Source organism: Sminthopsis crassicaudata, chromosome 1 (genome assembly GCF_048593235.1).
Source record: "Sminthopsis crassicaudata isolate SCR6 chromosome 1, ASM4859323v1, whole genome shotgun sequence".
Lineage (NCBI taxonomy): Eukaryota > Metazoa > Chordata > Mammalia > Dasyuromorphia > Dasyuridae > Sminthopsis > Sminthopsis crassicaudata.
Genome location: NC_133617.1, coordinates 573073111 through 573096538, shown reverse-complemented (window position 1 = coordinate 573096538; position 23428 = coordinate 573073111). Strand labels below are relative to the sequence as shown.

At 33.7% G+C, this 23428-nt stretch overlaps 2 long non-coding RNA genes across 3 annotated transcripts in view; both read left to right on the top strand.

Annotated features, from left to right (window-relative positions):
• LOC141555332 (uncharacterized) overlaps nt 1-23428 on the top strand; it is a 108755-nt gene that overhangs the window by 13133 nt on the left and 72194 nt on the right. Inside the window, exons 4-7 of one of the 2 annotated variants that reach the window (XR_012486160.1) lie at nt 6525-6598; nt 11010-11119; nt 13248-13370; nt 19161-19490. This is a non-coding gene — a long non-coding RNA (uncharacterized LOC141555332). Of the gene's footprint in view, nt 1-6524; nt 6599-11009; nt 11120-13247; nt 13371-19160; nt 19491-23428 lie in introns of those variants that run through there. The other variant, XR_012486161.1, reaches the window with a different exon arrangement.
• Nucleotides 1013-5809, top strand: LOC141555326 (uncharacterized). Its single transcript, XR_012486159.1, has 2 exons — nt 1013-1137; nt 5613-5809. It is a non-coding gene; the product is annotated as an uncharacterized LOC141555326 (long non-coding RNA).

Below are 23428 nucleotides of genomic sequence, written 5' to 3'. Positions count from 1 at the left end.
ATGCTTTACATGTGGTATTCCATTTGATCTTCACTAGGTTTCATGTTAGCAGCCATGTCTTCAAACTCAGAATATTTGTGATTTTCAAATGATAGCCATATCGGCTAAATAGAGGGGATTTTTTGGTGGGGAGTGAGAAAAGGGAAGAAATTATCCAAAGAGATAATACTAATCTTGTCTTATTAGACAATTATATATAAATGCAAGGAATACCACTTGGGTATTTCTTTTCTAAGGGGCTTTGGATTGCCTTATATGGTCTGGATCACCTGGAAGTCTATTAGGTCAGAGTGCTTCATAATTTTTTTACTCTAGGAAATAAATTTATGGCACTATTGGAACCATCTGTACTTCTTTCCTTTGCTGGCAGTGAAAGAAGACCCTTGTAACTTGAATACTTCTGTGATGTCAGCCAGTTTTCAAAGAAATGAATCTTTTTTTTTTTAATCTCTCTATGTTTTCTCAGGGTTTTTAAATTAATTTCATTTGGTTCACAGGTATTTGAATAAATTGTAATTAAAATGGAACTCTCTGCTCAAAACTATTTTGTGGCATCAAAAAAGTAGAAGCCACAGAAAAATTCAATTCAATTCTGAGGGATGAATTAGGGAGGAGAGGCGGGTTTACAACATAAGTTGTTTGGTCAGTGTTTTGAAACTAGCCTTTCCATGTGCGTTTCTTAAACTTGAAAAAGCATGTCCTTATTGTCCTGCTTAGAGTAAGTCATATCCTAAGTCATATCCTGATGAGGTAGAAAGAGAGGCTATGAGCAGAATGATGTCATTCTCTTATGTTTCTCAAGTGGTCCTCATTAAATTGCCTGAACAGACTATAAAAAGGATTTTAAAAGCTTGGAAAAGTTGAAGGCAGACAATCCCTTGTTCAGAGAATCAAATGGAGTAACCCATAACACATGGACCAAATAATATAGTCTTTGTTTTATGTCATAATTTCTACTTCCCTAATGCCTTGCCCCTGAGATGGATAAGAGACCTGAGTTGGAGGTCAAGTCATTGGACCCCTGGAAGTAGAAGAAATAGCACCACTAACTTTATGATTTGGGGGGCAGGTACACTGCTGGACCCCAAGACCCCAGGCAGCTTAACCAGTTAAATTATGAAGACTGCCTCCAGTAGGGTAAGTTTCATGCTTTATGAGTTTGATAATATTCAAGGTTGAAACCATTAAATTCACATCTGGGGGAACCCTGTATGAGTAAAGGTAAAAAGGTCAGTGAGAAGTGTTTTTAGAACAAAAATACTATCTTCCCTGAGGGGACTGGCTGGAATGAGTTCAATATTTTGTTGATTGAAATCAGTTGTTTAATATAAAATCAATAAAATGTAAGACCTTTAACAAGACCATTTCAACTCATGATCCCAATTCTTCCACTGTCTAAGTTACTCCTACACTAAAAAAAAAAATCAGCTTCTTTAAGACTATTTTAGCTCTATCAAGGTGGGCACACCCTTGCTAGAGTAGTCTAAATATATTTATATCCTACAGATTTAAATTCAAGAAAATTTGGTGACCATGATTTGTACAGGGCTAGGGGCTCCTTATGGAGTATTTTTCCTCAATAAGGATGAACAGCTTTGTAAATCCCATCACCATCTTATTATTATTACATTGTGCTTTACATTTATTATTTCATTTGATTGTCACAACCAAACTGGGAAAGAGGTACTATTCTTATCTCCATTTTACAGATGGTAATGCTTAGAAGTTTGCAAAGGACATTACATATATTATCTCATTTGATTCTTACAATAATACTCTGAGACAGATGTTATTATTCCCATTTTATAAATGAGAGGGAGAGAGCTAAAGTGTTTTCTCCTGGGTCATACAGCTAGTATCTCAGGAAGAATTTGAATTCTGGTCTTTGTGATTAAAAGTTTAAAATTCTGTCTACCACACCACTTGGTTACCTTCAGATAATAATCTTGAGGTGGATTGCTTCCTCAGTTGTGTACATTTCCTTTCATACCTCCTACATGTAGACTTGAAGTCAGAATATCAAAAGTCCATCTGAGGATACTCCATCTAGAACACCATCTTTCTTTGTAAGGGAAGATTAAATGTAAAGCCAGGATTACAATTTTAACTCTCTTTAACATCATCTATTTGTAACATTAATTTCTTAAATCAACTAATAAATCATCATAGTAATCAAATCAATCAACCAAGAAATAATCATAGTACTAATATGTCTATATTAAATTTAAGTCTACAAAGCACTTTCTTTGCCTTATTGCCTTTGATCTATATGGCAACCACTGTGGAAAATATTAAAGGGATTATTATCTCCATTTTAAAAACAAAGAATGTGATACTCAGAGAAGGTAAATGGAAGGCATGGCATGGTGCATGGTGAAGAGAGTGTCATACTTGAAGGTAGGAAGATCTGACTTTGAATCCAACCTCAGACACTTGAGTTTATTTCTTTTGGCACATCATTAATCCTCTCTAGGTTTCAATTTCCTCACTTGTAAAATGGGCTATAATAATACTTACTTCATCATGTTGTTGTGAGGACAAAATGAGATAATACAAGTTGTCCCAAAAATTTCAGTGTAGTTTGGGGTTTTAATAGATTAGAACTATATAAAGACTTGTGGGATACTTTGTATAAATTGTTACCTGCTACTATTATTATTATTATTAAATGACTTACCTATGATAATTTGACTACTAGGAATTAGAGGCAGATTTCAAATTCAGTTCTTCCTAACTAAATCCATTGGATAGTTCCAATATTGGTTATTGAGCAGCAGTTATGGCAAGTCATGGGTGGGGAGTGTTTACAATTTAGGTGGAGATGATGGCAGAAGAGAATGAACTTGATTTGAGATCTGAAAAATGGTTAGGATAGCAAGGAGAAGAGAGGAGAGGAGAGGAGAGGAGAGGAGAGGAGAGGAGAGGAGAGGAGAGGAGAGGAGAGGAGAGGAGAGGAGAGATAGGTGATAGGAAAGAAAGTTAGAGTGCTAGCAGTATGGAGTATAGCAATGGAAGCCATGCCCTTGAAAGTCCTTCTTCTAGTGTTCGTTTATTCTGACTGAGGATTTTTGACTATCAAATGATGAGAGACAAAGTTTGTGACTCAATACAGACCCATAAGCATTATCTTTCAGTTTATAAAGACTGGTAATTTCATAATTTATGTGTTTACTCCCAACATCCATTGTGCTGCCATCCTTATCATCATCAACAATAATAAAAAACAACATCATTTATTAAACATTATGTGCCTAGGATTGTGCTAAGATTCTGTATTTACTACTATGTAAAATGGCCTTTTGCTCAGTAAGAAATCCTCCAAATTTCCTACATCTTTTACACTGAAGAAAATAAACAGTTAAGTTGTCCAAGAGCAGATACTACTGAAACTCCTTCCTGAGAAGGAGTGGAGATTTATTTGTCTAACAATCTTAAAATAGTCCTTTCTAGAATATTTTCTTGGAGACCCAGAATTTTATGTTATAGCCTTACTGGAATTTATGGTATTATCAAACCAATGGGCACCATTCAATTTCCAATTTGAGACTATTGCCTGCCTCGCTTATATCTACTACACTATCTATCAGATATACATTTACTGTATAGCCATATAACCACTAAAAAGAAGAGAACACTGTGATTCAACTATTTCTAACTATGAAGCACTTACACAAGTCACTGTCCTAAAGTTGGGGGTTTCATTAAAAGTTTGGCTCCATCTTATTTTTTTTTCCTACCCATTTAGGAATAAACTCAAAGAGCAATTTTTGAATGTTAACTTGGAATAACATCTGGTAGTTTAACTACTCTCTGGGACATGATTTAGACTGATTCAGAAAAGTTTTTTGACAGAGAGGTGGACGTCAAGATAGAGATAGGAAAAAAAGAGAAAAAAAATATGAATTTGCCATGTTTTCAGTACAGAAAGGAGCTGTAAAAAGGGAATATTTTCTGATTTTTTTTCAAATTGAGGTAAATATTAACTGTGAATAGAACTTCATATATAAGTATTTTTCCTGTTTTCAGGTTCTAAAATTCCTGACCAGAAGAAGCCATTTAGATTGTAAATTCCTTGAGGGCAAGACTATCTTTTGTCTTTTTTTTGTGTATAGCAAAGCTTAATAAATGTTTATTGATTGATTGAGTCATGATGTTTTTTTTTTTTGTTGTTGTTGTTTTTTAGGCAGATAGCACACTAAATAGAATACCAGCTCTAGAGATAGGAACACCTGAGTTTTAATCTGGACTCACTTACTAGCTGTGGGACACTGAGTAAGTCAACCTCTGTGTGCCTCAGTTTCTTCAACCAAACCACAGCACCCATAACTCACAAGATTGCTATGAGAATCAAATTTTAAAGCACTCAGTATCGTGCCTATCACATAGCAGGTACTATATACATTTTTTTTTTTATCACTTCCACCCTTCTCCCACATTTTATAATCAATGCAAATTGTTTGATTGCATTTTGTTTTCTTTCTCATTTTTTTTTTCCTTTTTGATCTGATTTTTTTCTTGTACAGCATAATGATTGTGGAAACATGGATAGAAGAATTGCACATTTTTAACATATATTGGATTACTTGTCATTTAGGGTAGAGTGGGAGAGAGGGAAAAAAATTGGAACACAAGGTTTTTGCAAGGGTGAATGTTGAAAATCATCATATGCATATGTTTTGAAATTAAAAATCTTTAATTAAAAATAAAAAATAAAGCCACTCATTGAAATCTTTATACAAAGTCATCAAGAAATCAAATGAAAGACAATATAAATATATGTGTCAATTTCACTTCTCCTCCAAATTGGAATTGTTTGGTATATATAAGTATGAGGGACTTATTGCTCTCTCAACTGGAAGGCTCATGATCAACAGGGAAACAAAACCCTGGGAAGAACTGCCAAACATTCAAATTCTACTGCTGAGAGTGCAACTTTGATGGGCTGGCCACCTTGTTTAAGTGTCTAATGTATGTTTGTTGATCTAAAAGGCTATATATTTTTTTTTGGAGAACTCACATGAAGCAAGTGCTCATGTGGAGGTCAGAAGAAGCCATACAAGGACATTTGCAAAGTCCCTCTCCTTTTAACTTTGGAATTAATTGTGTGACAAGGGAGATGTTGACCCAGGACCAGCCAGCATTGTGTACCTGCACCTAAGAAGGCACTCTGCCCTATGGACAAAGCAGAATTGCAGTAGCTTGAAAGAAATGGTGATACATGCAAATTTAAAGATACCTCAATTATAAATGTTCATGTCAACTATTTGGACCTAACTAGGGTAGACCCTTCTGAACTCACCTATGTAGAACTTCTCTGATTTATGGTTTGCTATGATTTGTATAATGAGTTTCTTTGCTATTCACTGTGTTAGTTCATTGAGGAATTGGTATTTGATAGAAAAGGGATAAAGCCTTAGATATACATCTTAATGTCCTTCCCCCCCAAAAAAAAAATGACAAAAGGATCAGGAATTAAATTGAATCTGATCATATCCTATAGATTAACAATATTTAAAGGACAGATTGAAATAATTCTAGCCTGATATATTCTCCTCTCTCTAAGGAAACCAGAGTGACCAGTTGCCCCAATCTTCTATTTTCTATTCTGGCAGGAATGAATCTCCCTTGGAGAAGAGTGAGGGGTCTGTTTTGCCTCCCTTTAAGTCACACAAAGAGTTCTCACTACAAGGGGTTACATGTGAGTCTCTTTCCAAATGTGAGTCTCACATTCATTTTCTACATAGAACAACTTCTGGAATTTTCATTCAAAATTCTACCAACATTATCATCAATAAAATATTCATTGAGATTCTACTTGTATGGGGAATTTTGTTCTTTACAATTCACATGAAAAAGACATAGACATCAGACCTAGAAAGTACTTCAGAAATGTTTACAGAGAACTTTTAGGTCACATGATCATCAAGATAGCGGGTCAGTCACTTTCTCCAGATTACTTTCACTCACTAGTTCTATAAAAACAGAAAACATATGCCAGATATAAAGCTTAATTCATGATGAGAGAGAATTGTGAGAAGGCAAAATAATTATGAATTATCAACAGAAAACCCCAATCCTTAGAGTACACACCTGTGCTGATAAAACAACTGAGATCCAGAGAAGTTGTGATTCATCCAAAATAACATAACTACGTTATTGGCAGAGAGCTGAGACAGGACCTATTACCCCCTGATTCATTGTGCAGTGTCTTTTGAATTTATGTTCTTGCTTCTTAAGGCAAAAACAACTGGGAAGATGCAGGGCAAATAGAAAAATCTAGTCAGATTTTATCGTTGACTGCATTAAATCACTTGTCAAAACATGAGTTATTCCTATTGAGAAATCTTTGAGGACTCCCATTTATCATTAAGTTTAAAAAATCACACTCCTCAGTTCAGTTTTTAAAGTCCTTTGCAATTTAGCTCCAGTCTACAATTTTACATTGGTATTTTGCATACTCTAGATGTCAGTCAACCTAACTGCTGTATCTCCAAATCAATATGTCCTGTTCTGCTTCCACACAGGAGGACCTTTGCAATGAACTAGCTCCTCAATACTACTTCTTCGAATATATAATTTATTTAAAGACTCATCTCAGGTGGGAATTTCTTTGGAAAACTTTTCATGCTACCCTTAGTTGATAGTGCTTTCTCATTTCTCAAATTGTATTGATTTAACTTTATAAATCTCATAAACTCATGTAGTAAGTTTCTTGATATTGGCAACTCTTTTTCCTTTTTTTAAATTTAAAAAAATATCTGGGGTTTATCACCGGTGACTTTCACATTACAGATGCTTCACAAAAGGAAAAAAAATGAATGAAAACTTTCCTTAATATAAATCAATTTAATTTAATAAAATTAAATTATGTACGAATTTATCAAATACGACACTATTCCAGAATTGGGTGTTTGAAGGCAAAAAACTAAAGACACTATACATATATTCATTATTGGATCTAATTCTGTTGTTTACTAGCATCTGACACTATGGCTTTGGGGATCATGGTATGCCAGACTCTCTGTTTTCCTCTATCTCCAGTTTCCAGTTCTCATTTCTGGTAATTCCCAGTTCACATATTATTGAAGAATAGCTTTCAAATTTTTAATACATCTTTGCTGGAGTGTGAAATGAGAGCAATTGTTTTAAAGCTTGAACATTTTTTGGCACTGACTTTCTTTAGGTCCTTTTCCATTTCAGTAGTCACTGCTGATTTTCCAAATTTGGTGACATTCTGATTACAGTACTTTAATAGAATCATCTTTTAGGACTTTAAATAATTCAGCTGAAATACTATGACTTTCACTGTTTTTTTTTTTTTTTTTTTTTTTTTTTTTTGATGAGGCAATTGGAGTTAAGGGACTTGCCCAGGGTCACACAGATAGGAAGTATTAAATGTCTGAGATCACATTTGAACTCTGGTCCTACTATCTTCAGGGCTGGTGCTCTATCCACTTCAACACCTAGCTGCCCCTTTCACTGGCCTTTTTGTTAACAGTGCTTCCTAAGGCCCACTTGACTTTGCTTTTTAGCATATATGGTTCTAGATCAATAACCATACCATCATGGTTAACAGCGTGTTAAGATTTGTATAGTTTTTCTGTATATTCTTGCCATCTCTTCTTAATTTATTCTACTTCTCTTAAGTCCCTAGTATTTTCATCTTTTATCATGTCCATTTTTACATAAAACATTCTCTTGATGCCTCCAATTTTTTTCTGAAGAAATTTATTGTCTTTCCCATTCTGTTGTTTTCCTCTATTTTTTTGTATTGCTCATTTAAGAAAATCTTATCTTGCTTGTCTTTGGAATTCTGCATTAAGTTGGGTGTATCTTTCTCTTTCTTCTTTGTCTTTCTTCTTTGTCTTTCCCTTTCCTCCTTTTCCCAGCTATTAGTAAAGTCTTATCAGTAACCATTGCCATTTTTTTTTCCCTGCTCTTCTTTTTCTTTTGGATATTTTTAGTTGCTGCTTCATGTACCTCTATCCATACTTCTTCAGGCACTTTATCTATCAGCTCTAATCCCTTAAATCTATTCATCACCTCTATCATATATCCATTAGGGATATTACTTAGGCCATATTTATATGGTTCTGGTTAATCTTAGGAATCATTAATTTTCTGGAATTAAAAATATTAATTATGTGATATTAGATTGATCCAAGAGAATTAGCTAATGGATTTAGAAATGATTAAGAAAAATTTTAATGGTAGATTTTTAAGTGCTCATGAAGTAATTTGATACCCCATTTCAACTCTAGATTTAATTTGTTTTTGTTGCTTACATTCATATATTTTAAAATTTTAAACTCAATGGTGAAAGCCTGCAATATTTCATACATTAAATTTTAAAATTTTAGTATAAACTTAAATTGTAAAAGGAGATATAATAATAAACTGTGTGAATGAGGGATTTTTCAATATAGAAAAATACATATCCTGAGAAATTTATTTAAATAAGACAGATTAATGTGAAAAACAAGAAACACAAGAATAAAATAGAAAAAGACTATGACAAAGGAAGAAGCTTTACCTGGAAAACAAATTCATGAAATGATCTGGTGAGTTCTAAGAAGAAATTCAAAAGAACAAAGGAGGATAAGAAATCACATATAGAGAATTTCTACCAATTTTGAATCTTTTACATTGTTTGTTTGTTTTGATATTAGTTATCAGGCTTCTAGCCAAAAGGTAAAGATGAAAAGGTCTGTCTGAAATTTAATAAACTGCATTTAATAAACAATTACGCAGAATCCATGAAATAAAATTTGTTGCCATATAAAATCTATTGAAAGTCACAGAGTGTTCCTAGTAAAAGCTGTAGTAACAAAAGCCAAATTTAAATCTGCTCCTTCTGGGGTTTTTTTGTTTGTTTGTTTTTTTGTTTTTGTTCAATAAGAATTGCTAGGAAAGATGGTAAATTTTTAAAGGCTTCATTAGAGCTGGATTTCAAAAGAGAGATTATGTGACCAATTTACAGTAAATGTTAGTGATCCTAATCAGGGATTAGGAGAGTCTTCAGTTTTAGAAGCTTTGTAGATTTTCAGAAGGACATTTTTTTTTTTTTCAGAAAATCTGTCATATTTGTCCTCAGCCTGAAATAAAATAAAATGAAATGCAGAAATAACAAAATGAACACTATATGGCATACTAATATACCTGAGAAAACCCATTCATGTTGTTAACAATGAATTCAGAGTTTTATAAATGGAGCAATTGAGACACAAATGTGCATAGATATGAAACCATTTGCTATTAGGCATAAAAAATTTCTGTGTTCTCTCCTAGAAGAATATAGGCTATCTGATGAAAGGTTATTTAGTAATTTTGTTCCTCCTTGTTAACATATTGCCTTTTACATTGTGAACACTTAATAAAAGTTGAATGGCATCAAAATATTCTTTCTAGGAAATTTGGGATTCAATACTGATATCAGACATCCTCTACATACATATAGACTCAGCATGGATGTAGAATGTTTGGGGAGAAATAGAAGCCTGGGAAGGTCTTCAATAGCAGACTTTACATATTTTTTGCTTTAAAGAGCCTTAAACGTCTTGAGAAAAGGTTTAAAATATATAGAACAACTAAAACAAGTGATTTAAGGCCACACAATTGACTTAGAAATGTGATACTGCTTTTATAACTTCTTGGGTTTGGGGTACTCCTACCTGATAATACTGACTTTAAAATACATTTTGACATTTGACTATGAGATACTTTACTAAGAAAATGGCAGCAGTGTGGTTTTCTACCTCAATAAAAAGCTTCACCAAACAAAGCTCATTCCAAAGGCATAATGTAAAATCAAACTTCTTTTTTTTCTTTTGCAAAACAATCTTTGCAGCCTAGCCACTGCCCAAAATATTACTCTACTCTTCAAATTTCATGAATAAAACAAACAAAAACCCCTGAGATATTAAGGGAAAGTTATAAAGATAATAATCTGTATTAAAGTAAAAGGGAGCCAGAGTCATTGAAAGAGTCCTGTCAGAGGACCTGAGTTCAGAACCTCTTACTTTTTTTGTGACTGAGCAAATCACATTAACCTCTTTGCATTTTAGTTGCTTGATCTACAAAATGAGGACATTGAACTAACTAGCCTTTCATATCCTTCTAGTCCTAAATCTGTGATTCTAAGAAGTGAATGTGATAGATATAATAACCTCTAAAGTGAATGGCCTAAAATATTGATTGTATAAGTAGAAATGCTGAATTATCACAATAATATGAATTTGTATGTTTTTTTAAAGCTAGGAAAACAGAATGCAATTATGATATAGTTTTCAAGTTATTTATAATGTTTTTTTTAAAAGCAAACCAAATATCATCATAGGCAGTATTGTTGCTTTTTTCCACAAAAATTAGTCCTATTTGTCATTTGTCCCTTTTATGGTGACTGATTCCAATCATGACATGAATTACTAGTTGATAGATAAAAGCAATTACTCAACAGGAAAATAAAGGAAAATGGGACCAGATCACTATAATCAAAGAACTGAGGCATTAGATAGCAACTTTCTTGATCTAAGAGGAAATTTTTTCATAAAGCACACCCACTATCACCATCTTCTAAAAGACATGAAGCCCTCTCAAGGCTCATCTTGTGAACAAATTATTTCTTTTCTTGATTAGTTCTAATAACTTCTCATATTTTCAGCTTTATTTGTGGCATTGATAAGCTAATTTGGGTAAGTTAGTGAATTTCCCCCTCCTGGAGATCTTTGAAAAGAAACTGGGTTATTCTTTGTTGAGAATGTAATAGTGGAAATTGTTTTTAGGGAGAATAGGCTGAGCTAGATGGCCACTAAACTTTTTTCTAACTCTCAAATTGTATAATTCCATGATTATTCCATAGAGAAAAAAATTTGTTGTTTCAGTCCTTTGGGGAACCAATCATAAATTCTCTGGTGAAGTTCTGGAAACCTGGGTGGGAATGATTCATTCTTGTGTTGATGGCACAGAGTTCTGTCCTATTTAAAGGTGTTTTGTGGTCTGTGTTTTGGCAGACTTGTAAAACCTTACTGAAACTCTGCTGTTGTTTTGATGTGGATTCTCCACTAATAAGAATTGAAGAGAAAACATCTTTAGCAGAAAACAACTGAACAAAAAACTACTTGTAAGTAGCACCACTTACTCATGTATTCAAAAAGACTGTCAGAATTTCAGACCCTTCATTTCCAAAACACACTGTACTCTGCATCCCCACCTTTAATAAATATCACAGAATGGTCAACATGGAATCAGGGTGTAGAGACCAAGTGAGCAATGAGCCCAGCCTGGGCCAGAGAAGTCCAAGAGTGACTCAATTTGTTCTAAATCACTAAATCCCACTGGGACTCTGAGACCTTTTCAATAAGGAAGTTGAAATATGTACGAGAGCCAGCTCAGCTTTCTTCATCACCAGACCATTTTGTAGCACTCATCAAAGAACCATCATTGGAGGCCCAGACTAACGATGTCATGACATATACAGACTTCTGTCTGTCAACCACTTTAGTCAATGATTGAATACCTTGGAAAACGAAAAACAAACAAGCAATCTCTCAACAGATTATCTTGTTTTTTTCCTTCTTCTTCCATTTTTTGTAATTCAAAAAATCATTTTATGGCTTAGCTATATCAGATATAAATTTATAAAGCAGTTATAAAAACCATTTAGTATTGATAAAAAAATAGAGTAGTGGATCAGTGGAATAGATTAAGTACACAAGACAAAACAATCAGTGACTATAGTAACCTAGTATTTGATCAACTCAAAGATTCCAGCTTCTGGGATAAGAACTCACTATTTGATAAAAATTTCTGGAAAAACTGGAAAATACTGTGGCGGAAACTAGACAATGACCAATACCTAACATTCTATATCAAGATAAAGTTGAAAAGGGATCATGATTTAGACATAATATATAAGCAAATTAGGAGAACAAGGATAGCCTACCTCTCAGTTCTGTGGGAATTTAAGTACAAGCTGAAGCTATGCAGGAGGTGATCCTGGGCACAAACATACTCAGTATGGAACAACAGAAAAAGAAGGGAGAAAAAACCAATGACTCCATATAGGGTTAAGATCTTCCTCTCAGATTACTAAGATATCCTAGATGCGTCAATATTATGCCTTCAGAACATAAGGAATAAAAAAGTCCTATCCAGCTGTCCATCAATCAAGTCCTAGACTGTCCTCCATAAACTAATCTAAATTTGAAGAAGTTTTTCATCAGAAGGTTAATGACTGGGTGATAATGTTTTACAATATATATATATATATATATATATATATATATATATATATATATATATATTTTTTTTTTAATGACAAGGGAAGGTTGTCAGTTGAAAAAATACACACAAAGATGAAATTCTGATGTTTTTGAAGTGTTATCTACATAGTCATTTGAGTTATAGTTTAGAAATAAATTTAATCAATTAACGTATTATATGTCTATTTCTTGCCCAAAAGTACTAGTGAGAATGTGGTATGTTATAAGCAATTTTTAAAGTTTCTTTATCAAGGTAAAGTCAAAATGGATAGATGACCTATATATAAAGAGAGAGAGATTATTTTAAAAATTTAAAGAATTTGGGGCATCTTCGTTATCACACTTAGGGATAAGCAAACAATTTATGAAAAAAACAAGAGTAAATTCTAAATTGAATAATCTTGATTATATCTAGTAGTCTAAGAGGAGGACTTTAGTTGAATATTTATGTATACTCATAAAATAATCAGCAAATTAGAATCATAGGTCTGGAGCTAAAAGAGACTCTAGAGAATGTCTAATCTAAACCTCCTCATTTTACTGATGAAGAGACAAAGGCCCAAAAAATTCTTGCCCAAGATTACATAGGTAATATGTGGCAGAGAGAAGATTTGAATCCAGGTCCTCTTTCTACAAAGTCATTGTTTCCCCTCTCCCCGCCTTTTTTTTTTCTGTTGTTCCATATTGAGTATATTTGTGCTTATATGTACCCAAGATCACCTGCATAGTTCCAACTTATGGAGGACAATTCTATAGAAAGCAGTAAGAGTGGACCATGTCAATTAACTTTTATTAGCTTCTATTTCTTACCATATTCAACACTGAGAATACATTTTCTTTCTGCCTATTTAACTAATATCTCAAATGACTCTTTTAAAATATATTCAACATAATTTTTCTCTTCCCTTCCAGAAAACCATCCTTTGCTCAACTATCAGATAACTACCCCTCTCCAGTAATTTTCCCATTTTTTCATTCATTTGACAGATCTTTTGAGTGTCTACTACTTTTTGACACTAAGCTAGGCCTTTAAGACTTGCTTTTTACTCTTGGAGGACAAGACATCGCCTGTGACAGTACCAACCTTTCCTTCAGGCTCTCTTTCATCAGGTAAACACTGAATGACTTATTATTCTATAATCTGACTTTGTAAAGAAGCCAAGCAATTTTGTAATAAAAAAAATAAACATAGATTAAATAAAGTTAAACCAGCAAATACCACAAATATAAATTAAATAAACAGAAAACAGATTGCTTAGCAGAATGGCCCATAACAAGTGAGTTTATATTCTCTAGAGATTGTTTTTTTTCCATATTAGCAAGAGTAATTCTTGGTCCTTTTTCACCACATTTGTTCAAATGAACATGGCTGTCTTTCCCCTCATATTCCCCACTATGGGACAGGATAAAGATATGTTAAAAGAACATTTATGTGGAATGACTAAAAAAATAAGAATGTGTAAGTCATGAAGTCTACAAGCATTTATTAGACACGTATGGGGTTTTCAGGGAGGACAAGCACCACTAGTTGTGAGAGCTTACTAAGTAAGCCCTGTCCAAGTCTACTTATCTATCTATGATGTCTAAAATCACCCAACTTTCACCTGTGGCTCCAAAAAGCTGTAGTATGGGCAGTGGCCACACCTGCAAAAGATCATTTTGGCAGAGGCATTAATCCACTTGACAGTGAATTAGGGAGTTAGTGTAGTATCCCATGCATGTGAAGAATTTCTCTGGCAGAATGGGTGTAGATGAAAACAGTTTCTTCCAACTGTCATGAAGATGGCTGAAGCAGGAGCATTTAGAGCTCAGTCAGACATCAAAGATATCAAGATCATAAATTGCCTCCTGGGTCATCATCAGTCATCTTGATTTTTGTCACTGGATTTTGATGACTCTAAAAGAGAGAGTAAGACTGATGATTTTGTAACTCTGCCTCAAATATAGTTCATGTGCAAGACAAAATATCATCTCATGATGTAATCAATCTTCTTCAAGAAATTAAGGATGAACAACAAAAAACAAAGATGCCTGAAAGTAATCCCTCTGCCTTAGGCATTGCCCCCAACAGGTATTCTCTTTTAAAATGAAAAGAGAAAGAGAAACATCTTTCTAAAGGAACATTTAACCATAGTACCTGGGATATAGCAAGCAAGAAATAAATATTTTTAACTGATTGACCAACAAGATCAATGGACAATGTAAACACTTTCTGTGTGTCAGGCAATGTATAATGAATTAAGATGTGACGGGGTCTGTATCCCAAAGAGATCAGAAAAAAAAGAGAAAAAAAGAGATAGTAGTTCTTTTGTGGTGGCAAAGAACTGAAAACTGAGTAGATCTTCATTAATTGAGGAATGGCTGAATAAGTTATGGTGTATGAAAGTAATGGAATATTTTTGTTCCATAAAAATGATGAGCAGGCTGATTTTAGAAAAGTCTAGAAAGATTTATATGAACTGATGCTGAGTGAAACAAGTAGAATCAGGAAAACATTGCACGCAGCAAGTACAAGATTGTGTGATGTTCAACTAGGATAGATTTGGCTCTTTTCAGCAATTCAATGATTCAAGGCATTGCCAATAAACTTTGGATGGAAAATGCCATCTGCATCCTGAAAGGGCACTATGAAAACAGAATGCAAATGACAGTATATTATTTTCACCTTTTTTTTTCTTCTGTTTTTTTTTCATGGTTTTTCCTTTTTGTTCTGATTTTACTCTCCTAAAAATGATTCATATGGAAATATGTAAAAATGAATATACATATATAACTTAAAAATTTTAAAGAACAAAAAAAATAGAAATGCAAAAAAAGTCAAATAAAAAACACAAGAAAATCTCAAAACACTCTCTGATCTCAAGGATTCACAGTTTAATGGGATAGAAAATCACAAACAACTTAAAGACAAAATATAGACAGGATAATTGGAAATAATCCAAGAAGGAAAGCTTAATATGAAGGGGGATTGGGAAAAGCTTTTTTTTTTTTTAAAGAGTAAATAAGCTGGGATTTGAAGGAAGCCAGAGAAGATAAGAGTCAGGGAGGGAAATTACAAGCCTAAAGGACAGCTCATGAAAATGATTAGAATTAGGTCATATTCCAGGAACAGGAGGAATTAGAAATGAGCATAGAGAGTAGAAACTGTAATCAACAGTAGAACAGAGAACAGAAGTTTATGACTTTTTTTTACCAATGTTAAATCAAAAATCAAGAAGTACCATTTTCAAGACAGGACAAGAAAGAAGCAGGAATAGATGTGAAGTTTTTGAGGAAAGTAAAGGTCTACAAGGGAAGAAAATACAAGCTTGGAGGTGGACTGGTAGTCCTATACACCTGGTCCTGAACACCCATGATGAAGTATATAAATTCAATAAACAGGAATTTAATCTGGAACGAGGAGAGGACTTAAAGCCAGGTTGTGTGTGTGTGTGTGTGTGTGTGTGTGTGTGTGTGTGTGTGTGTGTGTGTGTCACAGAGACAGAAACAGAGAGAGAGAGAGAGACAGAGACAGAGAGAGAGAGAGAGAGAGACAGAGACAGAGACAGAGACAGAGACAGAGACAGAGAGAGACAGAGAGACAGAGAGACAGAGACAGAGAAAGAGAGAAAGAGACAAGGAGATAGAGTCAGAGACAGAGAGAGTCAGAGAGACAGAGACAGGAAGACAGGAAAAACTGGAGGAAAAATGGATTGGATTTAGATTGAAACAAGTAAAGACAATTAATACTGATTTTATTCCCTTTCCCCATCCTTTTCTTCTTCTTTTTTTTTTTTTTTAAAGAGAATGGGGCACAATGAAAGAAAGCATTATAACAGAATATGATGGAGGGAAAACAATTATAATTTCCAACTAGAATAAGAAAGCTTCACACAAATAATGGAAGGAAGTGACACAATGGATCAGAAAGCAAAATTCAATAATTGTTTATAAAATAAACACATTTGAAACATAAATATTCAGATACAATTAAAATGAGAAGCTGAAAAAGAATCTACTATATCTCATGAAAACATTAGGAGTGATAATCACAATCTGAGATAAAGCAACAAACAAGTAGTTAACAGATGGGTAAGAAAACTACATTATGCTTACATTTATCATAGTTAATAAATCAATAAGAAATGCATATGCACCCAGTGCATAACATGGAAAATACCTGAAGGAAAATTCAACCAAATTACAAGAAATACTACAAAGAAAAATATTTACCAAGAGGGAGCTCAATATGCCCATTTAAAATCCAGATAAACCTTACCTAAAATTAAACAAGATAAGAAATGTTAAGTATCTAAGCAGAACATTAGATAGAGAATTTTTTAATTATGAAAGTATGTGAATCAATGCCTAGTGAAAATAAAAAATCCAGGAGAATATTTTACATGATGATATTAAGCAACATTAAAAAACAGTAGCCCTCAGATCAATGAAGTGACCATTTTTAATTCCCAGAAACATCATTGTTTAACATACTTTCATAATTAAGGTACTGAACTTTAGGTGAGAAATGAAGAATAAGATTTTGGACGTGGCCAATGTATTTATTTGTTTGGTATAAGTGTACTTGCTACAAGAGAGTATTATATTTGAGAAGGGACCAAATCATCTTTGTAAAGTGACTGAGATTAAAAAAAAAAAAAAAAAAAAAAAAAAAAGATGCCTCAACAAAACATGTATTTAAAATGCCTGGGGGGAGGGGAGGAAAGTTTACTGTTGTCCTGTGTTCCACCACCTTTTTCCATTTAAAAAAAAATTCTTTTCAAGTATTTGGTGGTTTCCATTTTTGTGTTTGGAATAAGAATATGGACATTCACATTTGAAGTTTCTAATGAGTTTATCTCCTAAGCCAATTAGTAACAAATAAATATTTAGATAGCATTTTAGAGTTTGCAATTGTTTGTTTTTCCTCAATTCAACTTCTCCAAAAGTTTATGTCATGTGTAGTGCAGACATTATTCTTTCTTTTATGAATCAGGAAAGTAGGGCTTAGACAAGAAAAATAGTATGTCTAATGTGATACTTTAATAACTATTAGAGGGAAGGCTCAGGCATTCTTGACTTCAAGTGTAGTGTGTTATGCATTATATAAGCCTTCTCTTGCAATTACAAATATAAATATGCCATTCATTCATTGGCAGAGCCGAAAATAGGAATATTTTGTATTTTCAGCACTGAAGTCTAGAAAATTTAAAGAGGACCCAGGGATAGAGAGGAAAGGCTACTTATAGTCCTGGGTGGTAAAAAGGAAGGCTGGCATAGCCAAAAGAGGATCTATGGAGATTGTCTGAACTTAAGTCCAATTGTGAAACTATTCTCATGAATAATTCATCACTGGGATGAGGTTCAAAAAAGCAGTTATCAAGTACCTACTATGTTTTGGAAACTTTAATTATAAAGTCACTGGGGATGACTCTGAGTGGCATTTCTTCAGTGATTCAGATGCCAGGTGTAAAAAAGAATGACATAAGCTTTAAAGAGTGGAGCAATTTATGATTCATTTTGGAAGAAATATCTAGACAAGAGGAAAAAGTAAGAACCATTGGATGAAATTTTCAGTAATACTGTCAGACAAACTAAGGATAAAGACCATTTCCATATGATTTAGAATGAAATGGTGGCTAGAGATGATGTAATTGTGGAGTAAAAAGAGACAGTGTAGGGCTAGAGAAATCATCTGAACAAGTTACTAGGCATTTGGGGATGTTATGAGGAAATATATAAACACAAATTAAATCTTTAGTGAAGGGAGGTTGGGACAATTCACTGACCATAAATCTTTTACCTGAAGAAGAAAGAACTTACCACAGTGATGTTGGATAGTTAGGTGCCAGCTATAAACTTGGATCTAGATTATAAGCATGTTTTACCATAATTTTTGAGTGTTTTTATGTAACCCAGGGAAGTACAATAACTCACAGTGGGAAAAAATATTATCTAATGTTTTCTGTGTAGCGAGAAAGGATGTGTTTACTCTAGAATAAATGGAGGAGACACGAAGGCAACAATTTCAGGGAATAGAGTCTCTGTAAGAAATAGTGCAACAAACAAAGCTGTTGCTAAGATGCCTTTCTTTATGAATCCATGGAAACACTGGTTCAGGAGTCACAGAATCTAGGTTTCAAGCATACCTCTGATATTTACTATCTATGTCACCAAAGGAAAATCATTTAGCTTGCCTGAAACTCAATTTCTTCATCTATATAATTAGGATTTGTACAAGTTTAATTCAGAGCTCTCTTCCAGTTTTCAATCCATGATCTTATGATTCTCAAATAAAAATTATACAAAATGTATCCATTCTCACTATTTTCCTTATTTAATAATGCATACATAGCAATACACAAGAAACTAACTGCTTGAACCAGGAGATCATTCTATACTTCAACAACAATATTATATGATGATCAATCCTGATGGACATGGCTCTCTTCAACAATGAAATGAACCAAATCAATTCCAATTGATCAGTAATGAACAGAACCAGCTAGACCCAGCACTCTGGGAAGTGAGTGTGAACTACAACATAGCATTTCCACTCCTTCTATTATTGTCCGCTTGCATTTTTGTTTTCTTTCTCAGGTTATTTTTATATTATTTCTAAATCTGAATTTTCTTATGCAGCAAGATAACTGTATAAATATGTATACATATATTGTTTTTAGCATATACTTTAACATATTTAACAAGTATTGGACTATCTACCATCTAGCGGAGGGGGTGAGGAGAAGAAGGGGAAAAGTTGAAACAGAAGGCCAATGCTGAAAAATTAGCCATGCATATGTCTTGTAAATAAAAAAGCTATAATAATAATAATAAAGAAACCAGCTGCTTCCTGATAGATATGTAATTCCCTGGTGTTCATTCAATTGGTTCTCTTGTTCATTCTCTCCTATTCTCAAGGGGGTAAAGGAAGAGAAACTAAGTAAGAGGAAGAGTGGAGCTGCAAAGTACACAGAAAATGAGTTTGGGAGGACCTGCAGGAGAGATATCAGAGTAAGCAAAAAGGAGGACACAACTGATGTCATGACCACTGAAGAATGAACTAGCAGGGATGGAAAGTTGAGACAGTAAGGCAAGGAATAAATAACCATACAATGCAAGTGACACACAGTAGACACAGTGAATGGAGCCTTTGATGCCACTGAGAAGAAAACTAGGGACTAGCTACTTTTCTACTCTTTGCTTTATTTTCAGTGTTGTGTTCTTTTGGAAGGATATAATTCAGTTTTATGTGACTCTTCATGAGCCCATTTGGGTTTATTTCTGGAAAAGATTCTGGAGCAGTTTGTCATTTCCTTCTCATTTTATAGATGAGGGAATTGAGAAATTAGCCAAAATTGTCTAGCCCAGGGTTAGACAGCTAGTAAGTGTTTGAGGCTAGATTTGAACTCATGAATATGAGTCTCCCTTAGCCCTCTATACCACTTAGCAGTTCTCCCTTGAAAGGGTACTAAACGTGGATTCCTACTCATTTTATTTTTTTAACTTCTGATTTCAAAAAGAAGCCTGTTTCTCTTTAATAAAATGGTTAAGCATTGCATTGCGGATCTCTATAAGAATGTTTACCCAAATGCTACCAGATGATGTAATAGTTGATAATGTTCACAGAAGACAGATTTTTTTTTTTAATGGCTGGGACTTCACAATAGGGCCTGGAACTATACAGAACAGAGGGGAAAATGTAGGTATTATTTTCTTGATAAATATATTTAATAGCAATCTGACAACTGTATGAAGTAGATCTTGTTAAGGGACAGGTCAATTCTCTGAGAGCCTCCACAGTTGTGGATAATAACATCGTTGCAGGGCAGCCTTTGCTGACACAGGTGTTGCAGATTGGGAATGAGATAAATTTTAGGCAGAGGAAAGAGAAGGGAGATCAGACAATGCAATAGCCTCTCAGTCAGAGAGGTTAGAGAGCAGCAACTGCCTCTCAGTCTCCTTGTATCATCCTCTCACAAGAGGAGATCCATTCTGGGTTGGATGTCTAGTAGTCACTGTCACTGTTTCTCCTTTCCACTTCAATTCCTGTATTTGGCAATACAACTCTCTCCAAATGTGGTAGCTTAGCTTCTGTACTGGGAAAAGGGGAAAAAAAACCAAAGCATTCAAAAGCGAGATTTATTAAAACATAGTTTGTATGTCTGAGGAAAGCCTCAGAAGAGCTAAAAGTACAAGAAAGGTCCAAAAAAGCATTCACTTTGGGTGAAGTGTTGGCAGTTCAAAAGGTGGTTTCCTATCTTTCAGGAAATATTCCATCACTGACATTTGTCTTTTTTTTTTTTTTTTTTTTTTGAAATGGCAATCCTTTTATTATCTTTTTTAAAATATCCTTTGGTAAATAAAATTAAGCAAGGACATCTCAGATTCTTACTTGTATTACTATGCCCTCATATCTATATATGTGCTTCCTTACACATGCTGCCTTGTCTTTTTTTTTCCTTTTTTTTATTATTTAGAATTTTTTTTCACAGTATATATGCATGAGTAATTTTTTTATAATATTATCCCTTGTATTCATTTTTCCAAATTATCCCCTCCCTCCTCTACTCCCTCCCCCCGATGACAGGCAATCCCATACATTTTACATGTGTTACAATATAACCTAGATACAATATATGTGTATAAATACCATTTTCTTGTTGCACATTAAGTTAGATTCCGAAGGTATAAGTAACCTGGGTAGATAGACTGTAGCATCACTGACATTTGTCAAAGAGACAGCCTTTTCTCAGAAATGTCTGGATGGTAATTAATAGGGAACAAGTTAGGGTATTAAATACAATTATAGAAATGAAATCAAAAAGACTTGGATTCAAATTCAATCTCCGATACTTACTGTGTTATTCTGGGCCACAACTGTAAAACAGATATTTGTCACATTTCCTTCACAGAATTATTATGACAAATATAATCCATATGAAGTACTTTTGCTAAGCCTAAAAGTATAAAAAATTTTGGTTGCTATTACAAAAAAGATAATAATGCTTGTCTCTTATCTCTGTTCCCAAAATTATACTTTGGGATCTCTGAGCTTATTATTGATAAAATTAACTGAGCACCACAGATTTAAAATGTCCCATTATCTATTCAACATTATCTGTTTTCTCAATGGCTGAAAGGGGAGGTGGAAGGAAGGAGAGAATTTGGTACTGAAAAGTTTTTTAAAATATATTTTTAAATTATTTACAAATGTGACCATGAAATTTTATCTGTGATCCTAGATTCTGTGGTATTAGCTATGATGTTATAATTGAGAAAAAAGAAGGTGATTTTCTCTGCTGATTTTAGAGAGTTAAAGTAGAAAAAAACAGATGAGAAGAAATACAAATAAAAAAGATAAAGAGAACAGCAGACAGTTAATAAAATGCAATCTTCCCAGAAAGCTTTGTCTGAACAATGCCTGGAAAGCAATCTGGTGTTGTTCTTTCATGTGATGATCCTAGGCCTTCTCATAAATGGGCTTCTTGCTTTTTCCATATTAATTTATGAAAACAATTTACGATAAATATTAAAGTTGGAGGTATAAGGGGATGTATCAGTGGAGACAAACTTCCACTGCACAAAAAGTCCAACATGAGGGGAAAATCCTCAATTATTAATATAGATATGGCATAATAAATAGAGAACTTCCTAAGTTTAAACAAGATCTGAGTTGAAATCTCATCTCTGCAATGTACAGGTTTAGTAATAACTTTGGGTAAATTACTTAATCGCTCAGTTTCTCTGTCAAATCATTATACACTGCAAAGGAGGTGTCAATGTGCATTGATGAGGAGCAATTCCTTATCAGGTGGTCTCTACTCAAGTCACAAGTATAGTAAATTTTTAAAAATTAAACAAAGAAAAATATGTATATGCATATATGCATATATATGTATTGTACATTTATATATTCTAGTAGGAAATAGCAATTAAATTCCCTCATGCAGAGTGATAAAAGCACTTCATAGTTACAAAATTCTAAAATGCAATCAATCGTGGCCATCATACATATTCATATATTACACCAATATATTTATGCTCACCAATAAACCAATAAGAAAGTATTTATTAAGCACCCTTTTTGTACCATGGGAATGTAGACTATCACTGCAGGTTTATGAGAAAAGCAAAAATTCTATGAATGACCTTAAGTATGAACAAACTGAATGTGCTTATTATCTTTTTGACAAGCAATGAGTCATGAGCAGGAAGATGGAGTTATATCTTGATGATTCTTTGGTATCTCTAAGGTTTATTTTTAGTAAAAGGAAGTTTAATTTGAAATTGCCAAATGTTCAAGAGTGACTATTCAGCATGCACTTCCCTTCTTAGAAACCTAAGAAGTATGCTTAATGTCTCATTTGATGAAATGAGAGCTGATAATGAACCATTTTATCTTTTACTTAGAAATGAGTGCAAATTAGTCAGACATAAGAAAAGAAAAGAATGGTTTAGTTTTTGTTAATAATATCATTGTTTATTCAGAGCTGTAATAATCTGAGAAATATTATCTTTTTACACGAGATCAGGAGACCTAGAATGAATGGTTGGAAAAAGCATGTATTAAATGCTCTACTATGTGCCAGGCACTATGCTAAATACTAGAGATACAAATACAAGCAAACAAAATGGCTGTCCTCAGAGATTCTATGTTCTAAGATAACATGTAAGTGGAACCAGAATTGGAAGGGAGAATGGAGCATAGACATTTCTGGCTTGGACTTAGCTGGAAAGTTCCATGGTAGACATGAGTCTCAGCAAAGTAAGATGAAGCCAACCAATCAGAGACAGCCCCCTCCACCTCCATTTTTTACTCCAATATTCTGCAGGCTTGAATGTCCTCTTTTAGTAGGTTTTGGGTTTTTTTTGTTTGTTTGTTTGTTTTTTGTTTTTTGGTTTTTTTACATTAAAGTGCATGTTACTTTGAGTTGAAAGGGGATAGAGAAGGAAAGGAAAGAAAAAAAGAGACAGAGACAGAGAGACAGGGAAGGAGGAAAAGAGGGAAGGAGAGAGACAGAGAGAAGAAAGGAGAGGGAAAGAGATCAAGAAGGAGAAAGGGAGGAGAAAGAGAAGTTAAGGGAGAGAAGGAGTGAAAAAGGAAAAAAATGAAAGAAAAGAGAGAAAAGAGAGAGGGGAAGATAGAGGAGAAAGGGAGAAGGAAAGAGAGGAGAGGGAAAAAAGAA